Raw genomic sequence first — 10721 nt, 5'->3', positions numbered from 1 at the left:
AATATACTTGTGACATCTTGTCTGTTACTAGAATTGTTAGGCTTAGTTTACCTTTTGGTAGGGCCAACCTCGAAGTGCGACTATGTCGGGCAAGTAGCAGTTGTGAGTGATCACCAAGAAGGAATTCATTCTCTCTGAAGTAAACGAGTCAGTATCCAATGCGATTATAAGTATGTGAGATTAGAAGACCTTGACCAAGGCAGTTAAACTAATCGTGTGAGACACGAAGGGTAGTTTGGTAATCTCACACTACTATAGTTATTTGCATATGATTGAGTTTAGTGATTATGACAATTACCATGGCTCTCACTCGGTTGGGATACAAGAACGAAAGGTTTATACACATATGGTAATCATAATCGGAAAGGTTCGTAATGATCTACTCATTCGTGTTCAATTGGGCAATGATGTGGGCCCACGGGGCTTGCTAGGTGTCACCCATGTCCTTTGGTATCCTCCCATTGCCAATCGGAATGAACCTAGGGAGTCACGGTTAAGGGGATAAAGAATCAGTCTTGATTTGAGTACATAGGTAAAATTGTCAATTTACAATTTTACTTCATGGGATGAGTGAAATTGTAAATTAGTCTAGGGTTTTTGTCTTAAGTTTAAATTTTGATTTAAATTCGATGGAGTCGAATAGATAATCAAAATTATGAGGACTCAAAGATAAAAGTTGTTTTAGTTAGATTAGGACTCATATTTCTAATAGAACTTCTATGGTAATGTTTATCATATTATGAAGGTTCATATTTTGAATAAGACTTCATAGTTGAATGATGTTTATCATATTATGAAGGTTCATATTTCGAATAGAACTCCTAATTGATTAATGTTTATCATGTTTTATGAAGTTCCTAAAAATATGACTCCTCTCCAACTATAGACGGAGCTCAATTAATTCTCTAGTGAGAAAATCCCCTAGCTCTCTCTTCCTCTCTAACCCTAGCCACTATTTGGAGAAGAAGAGGAGATTGTCTCTTAATTCCGGCGTGTGATCCAGAGGCGTGGAACTTTCATTCGGCGCTAGGAGATCTACGACAATTCGAGAGATAAGTTCGACACATCAAAAGAAAGAAAATCATCAAGAGATAATTTTATAGGTATTTTAATTAAACTAACATGCTCATTAAAACAATTAGAATATATATCGCCAATATATTATTGTTTCTCCATGCCCTTTTAATGTTATTTTATTTTTGTGATATTACCTAACAACATTTACCTTAGTAAAAGGCGTGGGTGTGAAATTTACACTCGATGCCTCACACTGTGTAGGAATGATTGAATCTCTAGGGTTTCCAAGTGATAGACCATGTTCCATAATATAGATCTAACCCTTCAGTCCAGGCAAAACACTCTTAATCATGATTAAGACCCAACACTAACAATTACTTTAACACTTCACTCTCTTGCTCGGGCAACTAAGCCCAAGTGGAGTTTGTCTCTTAGCACTTCACTCTATCGTGATCGCAAAGAACTCTTGAAATGTGGAGGTAGGATAAATCATGTCGGAAGAAAAAGGGGACATCCAAGAACATATAGCATGAAATACAAATCACACACATTGGATTAAATGTAAATCATAATGATAAGTTCTTGGGTAAATATATTTTTATATGTGTTTTACATGCATTGAGCATTAATTTTACCATTGTATATGTCTCATATTGTGTATTTGGTGTTCTTTTGTGCAATTAGGTTCTGAATGTCTTGAAGGATTAAAAGGAAGCAAAGATAGGCTATAAAGGCACAATGTTTAGAGTTCTTGTACAATTCAAAGACCAAGACATGAAAGGAGTTCATGAATGTGAAGATGAGTCCCAACTTCTAAGGAGATTCAAATCAATTCACTTGTACTTTTCACAAAACGCGGTCCAAACACTCTTCTCTTGAGGCCACATATCCGGGCACACGTCCATGTGGTAGCCATAAAACTTTTCTTCATCGACGTATCTTTGAGAGGTCTTACAATCTTCACAAAGAGAATGAACATGAAGATGTGGCTGCCTTTGTGCCCTTCCAACTAGTGAATTGACTTGAATCTTCTTGGAAGTCGGCATCTCCACGTTTATGAACTCCTCTCGTGTCTTGGTCCTTGAATTGAACAAGAACTCCGAACATTGTGTCTTTACAGCCTATCTTTGCTTCCTTTTACTCTTCAAGGCATTCACAACCTATATGCATAAAAGAACACCAAATACACAATACGAGACATAAACCATTGTAAAAATGATGCTCAATGCATGTAAAATATATATAAAAATATGTCTACTAAAGCACTTATCACATCCCCTTTCCCCTTCGGTGTGATCTATCCTACCTCCACGTTCCAAGAGTTCTTTGCAACCAAAGTAGAGTGAATGGGCTAAGGGATGACCTTCTGCTGGGCTTAGTTATGAGTACAACGGAGTGAAGCATTGAAGTGATTTTAGCACCTAGAGCTTAATTGTGGCTAGGGATCTTCCACCTAGACCAAAGGGTTAGGTCTATATTTAGGAATAGGATTTATCACTTGGAATCCCTAGAGCTCATTGCAATTCTATACGAGTGCGAGGTTGAGAGGTTATTCAATCTCTCCTCCGGGACATGTATAGAGTTAGGCATGGTTGACCTTAGATTTGGGATCATGTAATTAAGGATTTTCATGACTCATTGTTGCATCAATTAGGAAGTATAATAGAGGGTTCTTGCACTGAAAACAATTGTCCTAGGAGGATCAATATCTAGGTACCCCATCCTCATCGATTGCCTTACCTTCTTTTTTACCTGTGCTATCTATCTTGTTGCTTTTATCTTCGTTATTTCATATTTTGCCACACTTATCACTATTCATCTTCCACATTAGTTAAGAAACAACTTAAGTGTCATTATTCCCTACTCTTTATGGATACGATATGTACTCATCTGGGATTATTACTTTGACACCCGTGTACTTGTGGTTTACACGCATATACGGACGTGTCAAGTTTTCGGCGCCAGTCCAGGGGAGTAGGCATCTAGAGATACTTTGCACTTTGTTTTCTTAGCTATTCATTTATTCATTCTATTTCATATTTTTTCTTATTCTATCATCATTCTGATTTTTTTTTCTTTCTTTTTGGGTGCAGCTCCAGGTTGTGACCCGAGGGAACCCCTCAATGCTGATTGAAGGAGATCCCGAGCTTGAATGTACACTTAGAAGAAAAGGGAAAGAACCGGTGCAAGAATAGTATAATCTAGCTGATTTGGAAGTAGAAGAATCTGAAAACATGGCAGAACAGAATGAGAAGCAGCGGACATTATTCGATTATGCCAGACCTTCAGTGTTGGGGACACAATTTAATATTGTGCGTCCCTTGATTACAGCTCAAAACTTCGAGCTAAAGCCGGCATTCATCCACATGTTGTAGCAATCCACACAGTTCAATAGTTTGGCCGATGAGGATCTAAATAGTCATATAGAGAACTTTCTCGAGGTGTGTGATATGCTGAAGATAAACGGGGTGATGGATGATACCATCAAGTTAAGAGCATTCCAATTTTCCTTAAAGGGGAGAGAGAAGCAGTGGCTACACTCATTACCTAGAGCCTCGATTACCACATGGTAGGAGATGGTAGAAGCTTTTCTTGCCCTATATTTCCCTCCCGAAAAATTTGCAAAGCTTAGGAATGAGATCTCTTCTTTTGTATAGTTGAAATTGGAGTCTCTATTTGAGATGTGGGAAGGGTTCAAGGAGCTCCTGAGAAAGTGCCCGCAACATGGATTTCCAGAGTGGGTGATTGTTCAGACCTTTTACAATGGTTTAAATCCGAGTACAAGGTAACTCTTGGATGCGGTAGCAGGAGGTACCTTAGGTAGCAAGACCCCTGATGAGGCCCATCAACTAATTAAAGAAATGGGGTTAAACAGCTACCAATGGAATGCTAGGGAGAAGAAGAATGTGGGCGGTCTCCATGAGATAGATGCAATAACTTCGTTGGCGGCTCAAGTGGAATCATTGAGTAAGAAGTTAGATCTTCCAACTTCGAATAGAGTGGCGGCCGTGATTACTTGCACCAGGTGTGGTGGAGGACATGCTCCCTCCGATTGCCAGATATTTACTGGTGATGCATCTTCGGTTGAGAACGTCGATTTTGTGGGTAATGTCATGAGGAATCAAGGAAACCCATACAGCAATACCTACAATTTGGGTTGGAAGAGTCATCCCAATTTCTCATGGAGCAACCAAGGTCCACAAAAGACCATAGGGCCATAAGGTTTCCAACAATAATAGCAATCCCCAAACATGAAAAACAGAGTTTCAGGTTTGGAGACCCGGATGAATGATTCAGAGAAGGCCTTAACTAGGTTTGTGCAATCATCTGATACAAGATTCCAATCAGTTGAGGCTACACTTCAGAACCACAGCGCCTCTTTGCATAATCTTGAAAATCAAGTATGGCACATTGCGAAGTCCTTATCAGAAAGGCCACAAGGAAGCTTACCGAGTAACACCGAAACCAACCCTTGTGAGCATGTGAAGGCGATCACTCTGAGAAGTTGTCGTGAGGTTGAGGGTAAGCTTCTGAGTGAGAAGCCAAATGAACATGCACCCGAGGTTATAGAGTTCGAGGAAGGAGCAATCAAAGAGAAAGAGGTGGCATCCCCACCTTTAAAGCCAAGAACCACTTATCCCTCTAGATTGAAAATGACCAAGGGGATGAACAGTTCAAGAAGTTCCTGAGTTTGTTCAAGCAACTCCACATCAATATTCTTTTGTTGAGGCATTGGCCCAAATGCCTAAGTATGAAAAATTCTTGAAAGACTTGTTGACCAACAAGAGGATGTTAGAGTAGAGTGCTTCAGTGATTTTAGATGCATCTTGCTCGGCAGTTTTGCAAAAGAACATGCCAAAGAAGAAGAAAAACCCGGGAAGTTTCATAATTCCGTGTAACATTGGCAATTTGGGTGAAGAAATGGTATTGGCGGACTCAAGGGCCATTATCAACGTTATGCCATACACCTTCTTTCAAAAGCTAGGCTTAGGCAAGCCTAGGCCCACTCTAATAACCTTGTAATTGGCTGATCAAATGGTGAGACATCAGAGGAACATCATTGAAGACATGCTTGTCAAGGTGGACAAGTACATTTTTTCGGTTGACTTCATAGTGCTAGATGTTGATGAGGATGCAGATGTACCCTTGATACTTGGGAGGCCGTTGTTATGGACTTCCAAGGTATTGATTGACATGGACGGCGGAGAGCTAACTTTGAGAGTTGGTGATGACAAGCTGACATACCGCCTTGCTGAAGCCATACGGTATTCTCTTCATTTTGATGATACTTTTATTTTTTAGATGCTATTGATGAGATTGTTGATGTATACATGCAGGAAATGTTCAATCCGAATCCATATGAATGCTTGTTCAACCAAGAGGAGGACAATGAAGAAGTAATGATGCTTGGTTTGACGGAAGAAGTACCATCCACCCCGGGATCTTGAAGAAGGTGCTCCAGAAGATGAAGAGGGCTAGGAGATGCCGGCGGAAACACTCCAAGGCTGTTGGAGATGTGCGTGAACTGAACAAGTTGAATAAACCATTTCTAGGCGGTCCCAAGCCCGATAATTCACCCTCTACGTTCAAGAGATTTTGCTCGTCGTGCTTCCAAGCCATGGGTAAGAGGACAACTTTCATCTATGAACCCCCGTGAGGTAAGACAAGGTACGTCAAGCTAAGTGACATTAAACAAGCACTTCTTGGAAAGCAACCCAAGTGTTTATAGTTTTTGTAGTTTAGTAGTTTAGTGTGTGCATGAATAAAGTGTTGAGTGTTCGGGTCTTGATTTTTATATATATACTTGTGCTGCGATTTTAATGTGGGTTTTGAATTATAATTGTGTGTTTTCATATGGATTTGGCAAAGTTGGGTTGTTTGAGCTATTTCTCATGCTTTTCATAGGTAAAATTTGCATATTAGGGCAGACTCTGAGTGTGTGAACATGTTCAGAAATTTTTTGCAGAGCCTGTAGAATTTTTTAATGCATCCAAAGAAAACACACCGGCGTGTGCAATTTCCGCACTCCCGTGAATTTGCATTGCGAGCTCATCCAGAGAAGTCACATGGGCGTGGACTCACACCTGTGAATGACCATCCGATTCTTGCATGCCCGTGTGTAATTTCCTCATGGGCGTGTGAATTCCTGCAGAGATTGGCAGATTATCCTGAGAGCACACAGGGGCGTGGACTCGACCCTGTAGGCGACCTTATGAAAATCGCACCGGTGTGGGTAATTTTCGCACGCCCATGAGAATCTCTGCAAAGGAGCTCTCTCCATCCCGAGAAGACACAGGGGCGTGCGCTTGTCCACTGTGAGATGGGCCTGTGAATGTCCACGCCTGTGCGGAACACTTAGCAAATTTTCTTAGATGTCCAGAGATGGCATAGGGGCGTGCGGCTGCCCCTGTGGTTTGGGCGCACGGGCGTGGGTATTTTTCTCACGCCCATGCGAGAGCATTTAAAGGCAGTGAGTGTTTTCCCGAGATCGCACAGGGGTATGCATCTACACCTGTGAGGTTTTCCTGTGGAGACGCACGGGCGTGGGTAATTTCTGCACGGCCGTGGCGATGTATAGAACGCCAAGAGGCCCGAGTCCTCTTAAAAGGATTATCATTTATCTTCACCCTCATATCCTCCATTTGCTTGAGAGCACTCCTATATTGTTTCCCGACCTCGTATCGCCAATTTGGAAGGATTTTGCTTGGTTTTCTGGCCATTTTTAAAGCTTTCTCATCTCAACACAACGGTAAGCCCTATATTTGATTTAATTCACAAATTCATGATTTTGATCGATGGAACTAGTCAATAATGCTTCGTTTCTTCAATTAGGAAGTTTATTTATATTTAGAACGAAGTAGAAGCGTTATAATGGTGCATTTGTGGAGTTTGGCCTTGCGTTTGTTCACGCTCCGTGGATCCACACGGGTGTGAGGAAATTCTGCACGCCCGTGTGGATTTCTGGAGCTATGTTTAATTAACTTATTTGATCGATTCTCTTTCAATTTTTGCAGATTATGGCACCTCCGTTAAAGAAGCAAGCTGATAAGTGACCGCGAGAGTCGTCTCCTAAGTCCGAGAGTATGAGATTCACCATCCCTGAGAACCAGGCTCTGTTCGAGCGTTTGTCGAGACTTCGGCTCGAACAGACTCAGTTCTTAAACATGAGCATACTGAGAGATTTACAGCAGGGAGACAAGTTCATCGATGTGGTTGAGGATCTTGTATCGGTGGGTGGTTGGAGGCAGTTGTTATCGATTACAGAGCCAGCCATCCGGGAGCTTACACTGGAGATTCTGTCATCATTCGTGTTTGACAGATCCTATACGAATTCGACGACCTCAACATTGTTCAGTTCAGAGCACTTGGACATCACTATAGTCTGAGTATCACTCAGTTCTCAGTTTGGCTTGGCTTGTACAAGGAGGTAGTTATAGACACTGAGGAGTACTCTCAATTACCGACAGATTATCCTGGAGTCCTGACCCTACACAGAGCTTACAAAGCATTATGTGGTCAGGGCTAGTATGAGCCAAGGGTGTCCAAGCCCATGTGCCTTTCCCGACCTATGTACCAATATCTACATGCCATAATGAGTAGGTCGGTGAATGGTCGTGGTGATAGCACTAGCGTTCTGAGCCAGCAAGAGCTTCTGTACTTGTATTCAGTGATGTAGTGCATACCGATCCATCCAGGGCACATCGTCGCTGAGAACATTCAACATCAGGGCCACTATGCTAGATTGGGACCGATCTTCTTAGGCCCTGACATTATGAGACTAGTTCTGGGCATGGGTCTCTTGGGAGCGATTCGCAGGGCCGAGAAGACGAGTATACCTGCGCCCTAAGCCAGCAGACAATGAGATTGATGGGCATGGTTCGCAAGGTTCGCACGGGGGTTTATACTCTGGTTCTACCGGCCCAGAGATAGCCGAGGAGGAGGGTGATGATCCCGAGGCTTCCTAGACTGCCCTCGAGCCTCATTTAGCACCTATGGATACCGAGGCACCTCTATTGACAGAGGACCCACCCCCTGTGCGCATATTTTCACCATCTTGAGCCCATGATCATTTTGAGAGGCTCGAAAGCGCTGTGGGGGTGATACAGACAGAGGTAGCAGAGGACTGAGAAGAGATTGCTGATATTAGGGCTACGTAGGCCGCATAATATACAGAGTTCATGGCATGTTTTGACACATTACAGCAGATCTTAGAGCGAGAGGTCAGTTAGTCATCTGTCCTGTGGCCGAGGACTCCTCAGGGTCCCTCGGCATCTCCATAACCTCCATACCCTATTCCAGCACCAGTTGACCCACCATGTACTTCATCAGCAGCAGCAGTAACAGCAGTAGAGCCAAAGGACGACATCGACACTTGACTTTATATTTTATTTTACTTTTCATTTCTTTTACTTCCTTATTTTATTTTGGACTTGTACACTCAGAAAGGACTCTCTTTCTGAGTTTATCTTTTATTTTGTTGTCTTGAGTTATATTCATTGCTTCATCTTTATATACTCGAGTTGTTTAATTTTTATTGAGCTTCACTGAACCCCCTCGTTTATGCGTGCATGACAAGATCCCCTTGCTTATATCCCGCAAGTGCACGGGTTTGTAGAAGTAATAATCCCGGATGAGTGGGTATTGAATCCACAGGGAGTAGGGAATAAAAACACTTAATCCGCTTCTTAGCTATGTGAAAAATCAGTAGTGATAAGTGTGATAATGATTCAATTCTGAAGAGTAAAAACAACAAGTAAGAGAGCACGAGTAAAAGAGGAGGTAAGGCAATTGATAAAGATGGGGTACTGGGATAATGCTCCGCCTAGAACAACCGTTTCAAGTGCAAGAACCCTTTATTATGCTTCCTAATCAATGCAATGGTGAGTCGTGAAAATCCTTAAATATATAGTCCCAAATCTAAGGTCAACTATGCCTAACTCTATACATGTCCCGGAGGAAAGATTAGATAACCTCTCAACCTCGCTCTTGAATACAGTTACAAAGAGCTCTAAGGATTCCAAGTGATAAATCTCTTTCTAATTATAGACATAACCCTTTGGTCCAGGTGGAAGGTAACTAACCACGATTAAGCCCTAGATACTAAGATCACCTCAACGCTTCACTCCGTTGCACGCGCAACTAAGCCCGAGCGGAGGGTCATCCCTTAGAACATGCACACTATTATGGATCGAGAAACGGAGGTAGAATCTATCATGTCAGAGGGTGATAAGTGTCTAAATATACATATTTCTGTATATGTATTTGTCGCTTCTAGCATGTATTTTTACTAGAATTGATGCCCGTTTTGTCCTTAATCGTGTATTATTTGCTTTGCAGGGCACGGGAACGCCATGGAGGACACGAAGATATAATTTGGGCAAAAAAGAGAAGAAAACCAGGTCACAGTACTGTAGTATATTCCCTGTAGCAAAAGACTGTAGCTGGAGTACTGTAGCAGTGGTACTGCAGCACCGACACTGTAGCTGCCGCTGTAGCATCTGGGTAGTTTTCAAGGCAGAAATCAAATCATGGCATACGGCCTGAATGCTGCCCGGTATAGAGCCCGGGATGATCACTGTAGCACAAAAGAAAGTTGATTGATTGAAGGCATACTGGCTCAATGAGGTGCTCATTGAGCCAGTATGGATACTATTTGGAGTGCATTTGAGGAGTCCTCTTACCCCGAACAGTGTCAATGGGGAGCTCAATGAGGTCCTCATTGAGGTCAATTTGGAGGAAATGATTTGTGTATATTAGGGCATTGGTGAGGACTTTCTGAAAAGACTTCTTCTTGGCCTCTTGGGCCGCCGCCACCACACAATCTTGAGGCCTTCCGGCCATCTTCCGGCAACGATCCTTGTGGGAAACGAGCACCCATCATCACCAAGAGGGAGAGGAGCATAGGAGAAGGAGTTGGATTGAAGATCTAGACCACCATTGCATCATCATTCGAAGCTTCATCGATTCAAGGAGATCAAGATCGTAGAGGGAGTTTTCTTGCTTCTTTATTGTCTTTCTTTTCCTTGTATGTTTTATAAGTATGCCTTGTCATGAGGGATTAACTTATTGTTGTGTTTGGATTTGGATGAACCCTAGGGCTAATCTTGTGTATGAACTTGGAATGTTATTCTTAATTGAGTTTGATGGTTGTTTGAGATTTAATCTTTCATGCTTTCATGTCTAGAATTACATGTATGGAGAGATCCGTAATTCTACTATGAGTTGTATGCGTAGATGTGACCTACTCACGTATACTAGATCTAGGAGAGATTGAAAGGGGATACTTGTACCTACACGCCAAGAAATCGGGTGTTGGTAGCCCTCCATTGCTAGGTTTAAGCCGAAGGATAGTAGGTTTACTCTTATTAGAGATTTCCTAGAACTTAATGCGATCATAGGTTTGTTAATCTGGAAGAAATTCTGATTGACATTCGTATGGGATCAGGGGTTAGTCACCGAGAGATTGTGGCTAATCTACTCATGAGATCTCTAGGTCTCAATTATCATCAATGCATCTTTAACACATCCTAGTTTGGGACTTAATGACAACCCTAGGTGGATTCCTTGTCCAAACACTACCTTCTCATGCTTTATACTCCCTTGTTTATTTACATCTGTGTGCTAGTTATCCGGCCATAGATTAGTCAGTTTATTTTATTTTATTTCATTTGTTCTTCATACCAAGAATTGTAGGCTAGATAATA

The 10721-nt window shown here is 42.0% G+C and overlaps 1 non-coding gene across 1 annotated transcript; it reads right to left on the bottom strand.

Moving 5' to 3' along the window:
- Window positions 1-3641: 3641 nt before the first annotated feature.
- LOC120274324 lies at window positions 3642-3748 on the bottom strand. Its single transcript, XR_005540852.1, has one exon. It is a non-coding gene; the product is annotated as a small nucleolar RNA R71 (small nucleolar RNA).
- Between the last annotated feature and the right edge of the window lie 6973 nt (window positions 3749-10721).

The sequence above is a fragment of the Dioscorea cayenensis genome, chromosome 12 (assembly GCF_009730915.1).
Source record: "Dioscorea cayenensis subsp. rotundata cultivar TDr96_F1 chromosome 12, TDr96_F1_v2_PseudoChromosome.rev07_lg8_w22 25.fasta, whole genome shotgun sequence".
NCBI classification, from domain to species: Eukaryota; Viridiplantae; Streptophyta; class Magnoliopsida; order Dioscoreales; family Dioscoreaceae; genus Dioscorea; species Dioscorea cayenensis.
This window is presented reverse-complemented; position numbering and strand designations above follow the sequence as displayed.